Here is a 12,153-nt window from a genome sequence, read left to right as displayed (position 1 = left end):
TGGCACTTAATAACTTATTGACCACATTAAATTGATTGTGTATAAACCTTTTTACTTCAGTGATCTTTCATCAAGTCTTATAGCCATTTGCCTCTTATCTTCATCAGTTGTTTCCTTATCATCTTCAACATTTATCTTTTGTTCAATGACTTCACATAGTCTTACTGAGTGCATTTCATGTTCTCTCTTTAGTTCTCTTACTTCTTCATCCAATTTTTTAGTCATTTCCAATAGATCTGCTATTGGTGCATTAGATTCACTAGATTTTCCTTCATCACATGTGTCTTCAATTCTTTCTTCCTAGTATTGTGTGTCATTTTATTGGATTGCCATCTCCTTCCTTTTACACAAGGATTTCCTTAGTTCCTCCTTTTGCAACCTTAACTTGTTCCAATGCAATATGTAAAAAGCCTATTTATATAATTTTCTAATTAGTCAATATGCTTTTAATGTGGGATCACCATTGTACTTTTTGATCAAAAATTTTGTCTCACATCATGAAACTACTCCAAAAGCCACAAAACAACATGTAGAAAATCGTAAAACTATTTTGCAATGGTAAAAAATTTGTTCACGTTAAGAAAATGATGTTCAACATTATATATTTCTAATTTTATTTGAAAAACCTCTTCTTATCTATTTTTTATTCAGTAAAATAGTCATTACTAATTATCATTGTTATTAATCAATTTAAATATTAAAATAAATAATAATATTGTATAAAGTAATAGAAGAATGAATCAAATTAATTATATAAAATCTATTTTTTTTTTTTTTTTGGATAAAAAAGATATATATTAATTGAAGAAAGTATTACACATTTTAAAGCATAAATAAAATGATACTATAAAAAAGTTTGTATGCTTTCTTGGCAAATGATAGTATAAAAAGTTTATTTCTTCTTTACTTTAATTGTTTTTAGGAATAAAAGAAACAAATATATATTTTATCTATTTTTAATTAATTAAAATAATCATTATGAATTTTCTTTTTATTAATTAAATAATAATAATTTCCTTTAGTGAATTATATATATATATATATATATATAACTTCACATTTAAAAAGTTAAATAATAATATATCTTCAAAACTTTATATACTAAATTTAAGGTTACTTTTTATATTAAAAATGAAAAAAATAGTTTTCCAATATTTTTATTCTCATAAAACAACAAATATAACCTATTTGATTAATTAAAAAAAAATTATATACTAAAGTTAAAATTGTTTTTTATATTAAAAATTAACCTAATATTTTCTCAATATTCTTATTTTCATATAAAATAATCTTGTATTTAATTAATTTTAAAAACTTACATAAAAATTAACAAAAATAATATTTGTAAATATTTATAATAATAAATAAAATAGATTTGTATTAATTGAAAAAATATATAATTTAATTTTTTTATGATAATAAAATTCAAACAAATATATTATCTATTTTTTATTAATTAAATAATCAGTAAAATTAATTTTTTAAATAAAAATATTAAAATTTGACATAAATAAAGATAAGATTTATAATTCTCTAGAATAATAAATAAAATAGATTTGTATTAATTGGAAAAATATATTTTAATTCTAATTTTAGCAATAAAAAAAAAAATTAATCTATTTATTAATAATTAAAATAATCACTATAAATTGTCTTTTTTATTAAAATAAAAATATCAAAAGTAAAATACACAATAATAAGATACCTATATTTGGGCACAAGCTCAAAACGCAACGGTAAATTGTGAGCCTCTCATTGGAGAGGTCTTGGGTTCAAATCCACTCGAATTAACACATTAGTAATCAATCTCAAACAAAGAATAATAACTAATCTAGGCCTCGACCCATTATCTATAAAAATAAAAATAAAAGATATCTAAATCTCTAAAATAATAAATAAAATAATTTTGTATTGAATAAAATAGATTTATATTAATTGAAAACAAATATTCATTTTGGCAATATAACTAAAAATTTGTTATTTTATATTAACTAAAATAATCAATATAAATCATCTATTTTATTAAATAAAATAATCAAAATTGGAATAAATAATAATAAGATTCTTAAATTTCTAAATAAATAAATAATGTACATTTTTTTAGTATTTTAAATTTACCTTAAAGACTGCATAAATCTTCTCATGTGTTGACCTTCTACCTGTAATAGTAGGGTCAGAGTATTTCAAAGAACCACAAATTTGAGAAGACTCACACACTAGAGGTATTTGACATATTCATATGAGTGAGGTTCAAATTAGATTTTTAATTGTCAGTGTTTTGGTAGTTGTCTATTTTGTATAGTGTTAAGTGTTAATTGTTCATTTAATATACTGACTATTGTTTTCCTTAGATTTTCTATAGCACGTGTTTGCATTTATTATTTCAAAGTAGATGAAGTACAAACATAAAGAGGTATGTATTTGTCATTCAATCTTTACAAAAAATATTTATTTTTTCATTCAATTATTTCAATGATGTCATCTATTATACATCTGTTAAGAAATATTTACATGTTTGTTATCTAATGCTCTCCAATTTCTCTTTGTTCAGCTCTTATTTTGTGTATTCCTTTTGATATTGTACTATTTTCAATTGATTCCTTCAATATTTTTTTTGGCATGAAAATAGTATTTTACATTCATTTTCAAAAATAAGATAATTTGAACAAGACTAACAAAAGGAAGACATTACCAAAGAGGAGAAAAAATTTCTTTTCAGTGGTGGAATAAATGGATATGCATTGGAAAAGCTAACTCTATCACAAAAAAAACTATAAAATTTATTAAAAAATAAGGATGCAAAACTAAACATTGACTACTATAATATTTCATATAATTATAGCCCAACAAATCATCTGATATGCACAAGTTCTTATCTTAATACAAAATAATTGATGAAGTAATCCTCATATTCTAGGGGCATGTACCCAAGGACACAAATCTCTTTCTTCATACCAAAATTTAGGGTTTTCATTAGTGGCAAATATTCGCCAATTGGCAAATCTCACTCACTGGCAACCCTGAATTTGGCAAAAAAAATTGCACTTTTGAGGTTGTCATATCACCCAAATGTAGTGAAAATTGGGTCCCATGATTCGACCAATCGCCAATAATGATACAAAATTATTTTAATTTTAGTGATGTGTTCACTAATAGAATTTAAACCTTTCATATGATACATTAAATATTTTTTCCTGCAATTTCTAAGGCTTTCCTTTATTGATAGTCATATTCACCATTGTGTGGTATAAATTTAGTCATATTCACCATTGTGTGGTATAAATTTAAGTTAGGTGAGAGTTTTGGTACATATATATGACACATGTCTCTATCTCAGAGAGTTTCCTTAGAACTTTATATGCTTTCCCACTTTTTCCCGAAATAGATATTATTGTAGACACGTGTCTTTATTTCGAGAACTTTCTCTAAAACATGGCGTCCTTCAAAAACTTTACCAAAAATAGGATTTGGGTCATTGATTAAGGACATCCAACAATTATATAAATAGGGTTTCTATATGTTATATGATATAATATTAACTCAAGCTCATTTAACCTTCAAGCTCGATAATTTATTACGTACCATATAATAATAATAGAATAATGGTTTTTAGGTATGTGTAAGTATGAACCTATGACTTATTAGCTTTGATTTTCTTCAATAATGAAAGATTCGTCAATATCTTCTAGAATTTTGACGAGATTTCAAAAAAATCGCCAATAAGATTAAATTTTTTCCTACTTTGAAAAAAAAATTGGCAATAGAAAATATTTTTTTCCCTTGAAATAATGTTAGATTCACCAAGGTTTTATAGATTTTTACAAAGGGGGGTTTATTAAAATTATCCTTGCCCAAATTGGGCATTGGATTATCTTTATAATCTGCACAATTAATCCTTCTTCCAAGTTATGCACAATAATGAAGTGCCCTTTCTGATATTTTTTATGACATGATTTTGTTTGAAGTTGTTAGCCTGCAAAATCTTACATCATTTGAGTAGACTTATTATGTGTTACATCGAAGTGAATGGGCTATCTTCAAAAAAATACGCAGTAAATATTTATATGAGTTGGTGTGGAGTTGATCTACAAAATCATGCTAAGTGAAAAATCAAAAGGTCATTCCTTGACAAAACAGTGGTTTCTAACCTGGAAATGACATCAATGTATCTATTTCTATAAGACAACTAACTAAAAAAGGAAAGGTTGAGAAACTCGGGTCATGCCAGGAACTCTAATTAGGGGATGGATGTTTGTTTGGCAATAGAGAAATGCCATGTAGAAACCAAGACAATACAATCGTCTAGCCTAGATGGCTTTCTAGAAATAAGACACTATCCAATTTGATATTAGAAATGACCAAACTATGTATCTTACTATGACAATGGATTTCATACCATGCTCTCTCCAAAGAATAATGCTTTAATTCACATGCACACACTAGAATGAATTCTTAATTCAACTCCTATGATGGAACAACATATGCAATCTACCTCTTGATCTATGAATTTGTAGCTTGAGAATGTCATTACTAATCTTACAGATTGGGCTTGTCAAGTATTTTAGCTTTTCATTTTATGCCACAATACTTGAACTTTCTTGATTTTTCATTAATGTGGGTACTTCTTTCTTCCCATGCTTGCCCCACCCTTTCACACCTCATATTTCTCCATCCAAGCCTTGGGACTACATAATTATGTAAGAACAAAGAGATTATGTGAATCTAAAGAAGGTAGTCTGCATTGATACATTCTACAAGTATTGGGTACAACAACCTATTGTAATACATTTGTGCACAAACTTCTTATTGCATAATAAAAAAATATTATGTGTACATTCAATTATAATATATGCAAACTATTACTTTAATATTTAGGCTTATTGCATAATCTTGTAGCTAATTGATAAATATCATTGGGTTTATATTTAATGATAGCATATAATGCCATGTCCAAGTATTATAATTTTAAAATTGTATTTCAATTACTATAACAAATGTATTGATACTAAATTAATGTTTACTGATTAGACATGTAAACCAAACAAATATCACAAATCCAAATGATATTTTTCCAAAATTTTCCTAAACATTATAATTGGAAACAAAATTCATTCTAATTATATAATAATATTTCCTTCAAAGTTGAACAAAACTTAACAGCATCAATTCCATTCAAAAATTAAAAAATACTCCAACATGAACTTTAACCAATGAATCAATGTTACATATTGATCACACATGACAAATATTTTATAATTCACATTTTTCACTAATTCTATTGGCCTATCCTAATTTTGGTAGGGATAGAAATTAATTTTCTTCGACAAAAATACAAAATATATGTCATGTCATTAATGACACTTTATGTCATCCATTAATAACAACTCTATCTTTTTACAATTACCACGCAATTAATTAAACTTTTAAAATATTAAAATTAAATATAATTAAATTAATAAATATCATTTATTTACATATTAATTAATGTAATGCCCCCCCAAGGGATCCAAAGAATTAACCTAGAATTTCACTAAGTTTAGTAGCATTTTTTTAAAAAAAATATGAAAGTAAAAACCACATATAACTTATGCACAATAACGGAAGCAATAGCAATGTCCATCTGAATGTAAACATAACATACATAACAGATTACATTCTTTAAAGATCCCTTAACGTTGAATAACATCTAAAAACATCTAACATACATGAATCCATCTAGTACAACATCCACATGAAATAATAATGATAAGTCCAATGTCTATTCATTACATTTCAAATGCTCATTCATCCTCTGTACATGTCACAGGGTATGACAAGCTCAAAAGAATATACATATGTAGAATAAGGTACATCATCCTATTCTAATCCATGATACATTGAAGTAACGATAATCACATGATACAACATCATAGAAGATCAAACATAATAAACTAAGTGCATGGTTCCTCCCAACCATTAATAGCAGCATTAGACCATCGTGGATCCTAGCCATCCCTCCGTGCGTAACATTCCAAATCACCGAAGAGATCATCGGTACTAACATAGTAGGAATTTCACTCCTAACATATATAACATCATATGTAGAAAGTAATCTAACATGCAAATATAAGCATAAGATAACATCATCTAACATATGCTTAATCATCAATGAAAGGATACATATCCACCATCATGAAGGACGCATCAGCCACGATGTCTCAATAAATCTCAAATAATAAGAGTGGAAAGTACACTACCACCCTACCGCATGGTACCTAAGTGGTCCACTCCCACCATGCTGAGGAGATAATCTCAAGTCCCAAACAGGCTATCCAAAACTCATAGCACAAATCTCATAAGTCCAGGAATCCTAAAAGTATACTAACTCAAAGGTTCCAAACACAAAATCTGACATCTAATGCCCAGAGGCATACAATGACATGTAGGAACCTACTATGCAAGAGGGAAAGTGTCATCGCATTTATCACATACAAGTTACCCTGGCAGTTAGCTAAACTCTACGGGTCCATACTGATCTCATGCGGCCACTAGTATCCTCTCATACTGACGAGGCATACTATGAAATGCAAGGTTGCAACCATGCGTTCTCACTACTCCCATCCTAGCCTGTACAAGCACTCAAGGCATGGGCGAGAAAAAAAAACTTATCTTTTTAGGTTCATTCAGTTAGTATTAGGTGTGAATGTTATCACTTATTAATCCAACTTACAATGAGTTACCCTGGCAGCATCTTAGGGCCCCGGCCCCCATTGCAAGCCACTTCCCGACACTACATGCAAATATCCTACCCTAAGCTCATGGAATCATAAATCTCAAAATCGCAAAAGATAATCCATAATAAAATCATCAAATATGCATAAAAGCATCAAATCTCCATGAGCAAACATCCATAGAAAATCATGAACACAACAGCTCTCTATTGGCAACTGAAGTATCACTGATAATCAAAGTATCCAACGGTTCTCAATAACCAAAATGTATCTCAATCATATTGATCGAAGACTCCAAAAATGGTTGAGTCAAACATGTCACAACATGACATCATCAAGAATAAATCCACATTACAGTCCCATCATGGCAACTAGAAAATAACCAAGGATAACTGATTGATGACCAAAAATGGTTAAGTCAAGTGTCTCATACATAAGAATCTCAACTATAACAATTAGTAATTACATCCAATACATAGAGCATTCCATCACATAACCATGGTTGGGTTTATAAAGATCGAGATTAAAACATCATCATGACATCACAATCACATAACTCCCAAGCCTCTGGTAGACGTCCTATAACTGGTCAACACTAGTCAACCCAAAACCCAAAACAATAGCATAAAAAAATACACAATGTAAACACATGTTTTGGTTTTGCTAAATTTACAAACTTGAATGTAAAAGTCTCAGTTTACGTTTCCAAGTTTAGAGAATGAATTGGAGGAACATTTGTATGTTTTGGATGAATACAAGTATTCTTTAAAATCCATCTTCCAATTATAAACTTTGATTGAAAACGTCCGCCACCAAACTAACAATTAAATTTCATATACTTAATAAAACAATTAATTTAAACCATTGTAAAAGAAATGAACCTTTGGTATAAATCATTTATCAATTGTATAATTATATTTCAAATTATTATTAACATATTTACATATTATATATATATATATATATACATACATATATAAATATATAAATTATTATTGCATTTTACAAAAATTGAATTAATAATAATTTCGATTGAAAACATATATATATAAAATTTAATATCAATGAAAGTCGAATTCATATGAATTGACACACACATTTATACATATCGGTGAGTACCTTTGATGTTACGCAGGGCCTGCGACGTCAGCGGGTACTGTGTACCCCTGTCGTCGCAGTACTTGTGACAGCCGATACATTGCGACGCCATGGACACGGGGGCGCGGGTCTTGTCCCCCCCCCCCCCCCCCCCAATTAATGCATATCATTTTTTTTAATCGCATACGCGATTTTCCATTTGCCAGTATGCGATTTGATTTTTAAATAAAGTTTAACATTTTTTCAAAAACATTTTCGATTAATGATATTCGATTTTTAATTTAATAAATATATATTATATATACATATGTATGTATGTATGTATATATATATATATATACATATATATATACACACACATATATATATACATATACATATATATATACATATACATATATATATACATATATATATATATATATATATATATATGAAAGTATATGTATATATATGTATATATATGAAAGTATATGTATATATGTGTGTGTGTGTGTGTGTGTGTGTGTGTGTATATATTTGCAGAATTAAAAATATCACAGCATATAAACATGTATACATATATATATACTTGCAGAATTAAAAACATCACAGCATATAAACATGTATATATATATATATATATATATATAAAACTGCATGTGTGTGTGTGTGTGTGTGTGTGTGTGTGTGTAGATATAAACATGTATATACACGGTTTATTTAGAAATTCTAATTTTCAGAAATTTCCTATAAACTTTGTTCTCAAATTAATCCAAATATTAATCTAATGGATTTTGCAACAATTTAAAACCCTAGCCCCGTGTTCCTTTCAGATCTATGCATATAAGTTTCTCAATAAATGTAACTACCCATATTGAGAATGCATATAATAAAAATAGGAAATTCCTCAGAAGACATATGGAAGACACGAAGAAGACAGGGAATGCAAGGTGCGGAAATAGCATAAATAAAATCACAAGAATCTACCCGAATTCTGATGCTAAATCGCTCTTCCTCAAAAAACCCGCAGAGAAAGCTCCCTTCTTCAGAGTTCTCAAATCCTCCAATGCTCCAATTGCTCTCCAAACGCTATCTCTAAGCTTCTAGGAATGCCTGAATATAAAGAGCTCTCAGGAAACATCTAGAATGCCTCTAGAAACAACTAGAAGGTGGCACCAACTAAGCATGTGTCTTTTCCAACCTTCTAGATGAGTCATAGGGTTGTAGACACCATGTGCTTAACTGATGCACTAACCTTCGTGTTGTTGACATAAGAGAAATGAAAAGGGTGCGTTAATTCTCATGCAAGCTAATAACTCCAATTCACTTTTTATATAATTTTCTATTTAAATATTTATAACTTTCATTTTAATTTGTATAACTTTTATTATTATTATTTATTTATTACTTTATTATTATTATTAATTTTAATTTCTAATTTTCTTTTATTTAATTCTTTTTCCTCAATTAATTCACATTTAATTAATTATAATCAAAATATCAAAACTCATGATATTTTATATTAATTTTCTCAAATAATTAATTTATTAATTAAATCTATTTACTAAGACTTAATTAATAGAAAATTCACCATAGACCTCGAAGATAAAATATGAAAACCCAACATAGAGCAATTCACACAAAATCAGTCTAAAGGGTTAAAAATCATGAATTATGTCATCCGACACATTCGATGGGTAAAATATCCAAATAGTTGTCCTACCTCATTAGGACAAATGGTTTAAAGGTTTGGGATTTGGACTTGAGAATTTATCTCCCTTCTCTTATCATTGAGATAGTATAATAGGGTACGCTCATCCTGGCAATTCAGGGAAGTCGATACCTGGTACCTGCAACCTGTAGAAAAACCATGCATGTACATACAATATATTTATAGTGCTAAGCTAAACAGACAATGGCAGGAAGTGGTGCATCGTGTAGATCCCGACTAGGCAGGTGACTACGACTCCCTTCCTTAACCACATCAGAAATGCCATACAATAAGAAAACACGCACACCATACACATGCAAGTATGGGGTAAGTATCCATAATAAAACACATAAGATAATAAACCATCCAACTAATCATCATCAATAACTGAAAACAATATAATGATCATCATGTATGCATGAAATGTAAAGTCTAAATGATCTCATCACATAACCACTGAATCCATAACATAATGTCTGATAGTGTCAAAACAATACCACTAATCCATCAACATAAAACTAGTCCATCATAGTCTGATAATAATAGCAACAATATGTCCAGAAAAGATGTGAACGAGGGTAGGCACTACAATTAATTTCACAATTTTTAAAATTAATAGAAAATAAATAATATTAATAATAATTAATGACTTTTTAAAAAATAATATAGAAATTTGTCATGCCCAAACTGCGGGGCAAAAACACACACAAGATTTTTTTATTTTTTTTAAATTAATAATTATTATAATGCTCAAGTTGATATGTTTGTGATCACAGTTTAAGTAAAGTTTTCCCTACATTACGTTTAAAGTTTATAAACTCTTGTGGAGGAATACATTGTTAAGATTTTGAAACTTTCATTATTAGATTTATATCGATCATTAGTCATGTTATTTTATTAACTTCTCAACAAGATATGAAGATTATTTAAATAACAATCTAAATGAGTTTCATTTTAAATTATTTGGAAAAAATATCAAATCAAGAACTTATTAAAAGAAAAATTACATCTATCCTTACTCACATATATACTATATATCTACGGTGAAAGGGCCAAGGGCAACATTCGGAGGAGGATGATGGAAAGGTGCAAAACAAACAAACCCATTACTCTTAGAATCCTTTTTTCTCCAATCATTATTATTATTCCAAAAAGAAGACATATTTGTTCAACCAAACCTAGCAAATACGATTATATCAAGGGCAAGATGAATATGAAGATTGAATCAAAAGTTAAAGTTGATTGCATATTAAGATATGCTTTCGAAAAACAGTGTCATTTCAATACAAAAGGCACCTCATTATGAATCCATATGCAACACTGACGGCCACCAAAAGAAAAATATTAAATGATCAGCAAAAGTGGCTAACCTACATTTACCCCATGGAAAATTCGCATTCACCATAGGTTATTTGCAACTGGTAAAGTGGGAAAGATATAACTAAGCAGTCAAAGAGTCAAAAACTGGATCACCAACCAATTTTCTTCCTTTTTCTTGGAAATTGATCTTTTGTCTTCTAACATTGTGAATCAAGGAGCTATTATAAACTTCTCCATCCTTGTGAGATTGTTAGATAATACTAAAAACTGATGCTTGGGCATTGGTCCCTTGGCGTTATCTGGCACAAAAGAATCCAAGACAGAAACTATTCTTGGTATTCATTTGATATAGTCAATATCTAGGATAAAGTGATGATTTTAAGAATGATTGTACAAGCAACAACACCCCTCAGTGACCATTTGAAGAGAAAACTAATAATAGCTAAGCGAAGACCATAAATCATGTCCTTCAAAATCAAGTTTTCTAGATAAAAATCATAGAATGGAAATTTGAAAGCCCCTTCGTACCCTTGATATTTGACAGGGCAGATATATACACTAACTATAGTATTTCTTCGTATCGTCATGCTTAAAGCAGACACATACATTGTTTTCCATTTGAGGCTATATCTAAATTATGGGAGGAAAAATATTAGTATCTGAATGGGGAGATTAGAAAGCTGACCAAAATTTGTCAATCTATTTGTAATTTATCTTAATTTTTTTACTGTGTTCAAGAATTATTTTGTTTTCTTGCAATTTCAGGTATGGATTGTACGATGAATGTCTGAGAAAATATGGAAATGCAAATGTATGGAAGTATTTTACAGATCTCTTTGATTACTTTCCACTGACAGCCCTTATTGAAAGCTAGGTAAAGAAAAATATATTATACACTATTTTGTTGGTACCCTGTTCAGCACAACAAACTTGTTCTTACTATAAGAAAATTTTCTTTTCTTTTGTTTCATTGCAAATCTTCTACTTGCATGGAGGTCTCCTCATCATTGGACACACTTGATAACATACGAGCTTTGGATCGCATATAGGAAGTGCATCTATACACATAAGTATAATGTTCTATGCTGCATAGATTTGAAAAGAAGATCACAACCATAACATTTAGTTCTATGCATGATAGTGTCTTAGATTTGGTTCTATGTAGTGTTCTCTATTAGAAGAATTTTATGTCCTAGTTACTAAATAGTTTCTATTTGAAAGTATTTTGGTTGTACTGGATATGTAGTGCCCCACCAAGGAACCCTTGGAACTAAGCGTGAAACATGCAGGAGATTTTGTTAAAGCAATTGCATCATTACACACTTAAATTAG

The sequence above is a fragment of the Cupressus sempervirens genome, chromosome 9 (assembly GCF_028749045.1).
Source record: "Cupressus sempervirens isolate cs-2001-9-10 chromosome 9, ASM2874904v1, whole genome shotgun sequence".
NCBI classification, from domain to species: domain Eukaryota; kingdom Viridiplantae; phylum Streptophyta; class Pinopsida; order Cupressales; family Cupressaceae; genus Cupressus; species Cupressus sempervirens.
Note: the sequence above shows the minus strand (reverse complement) of the source record.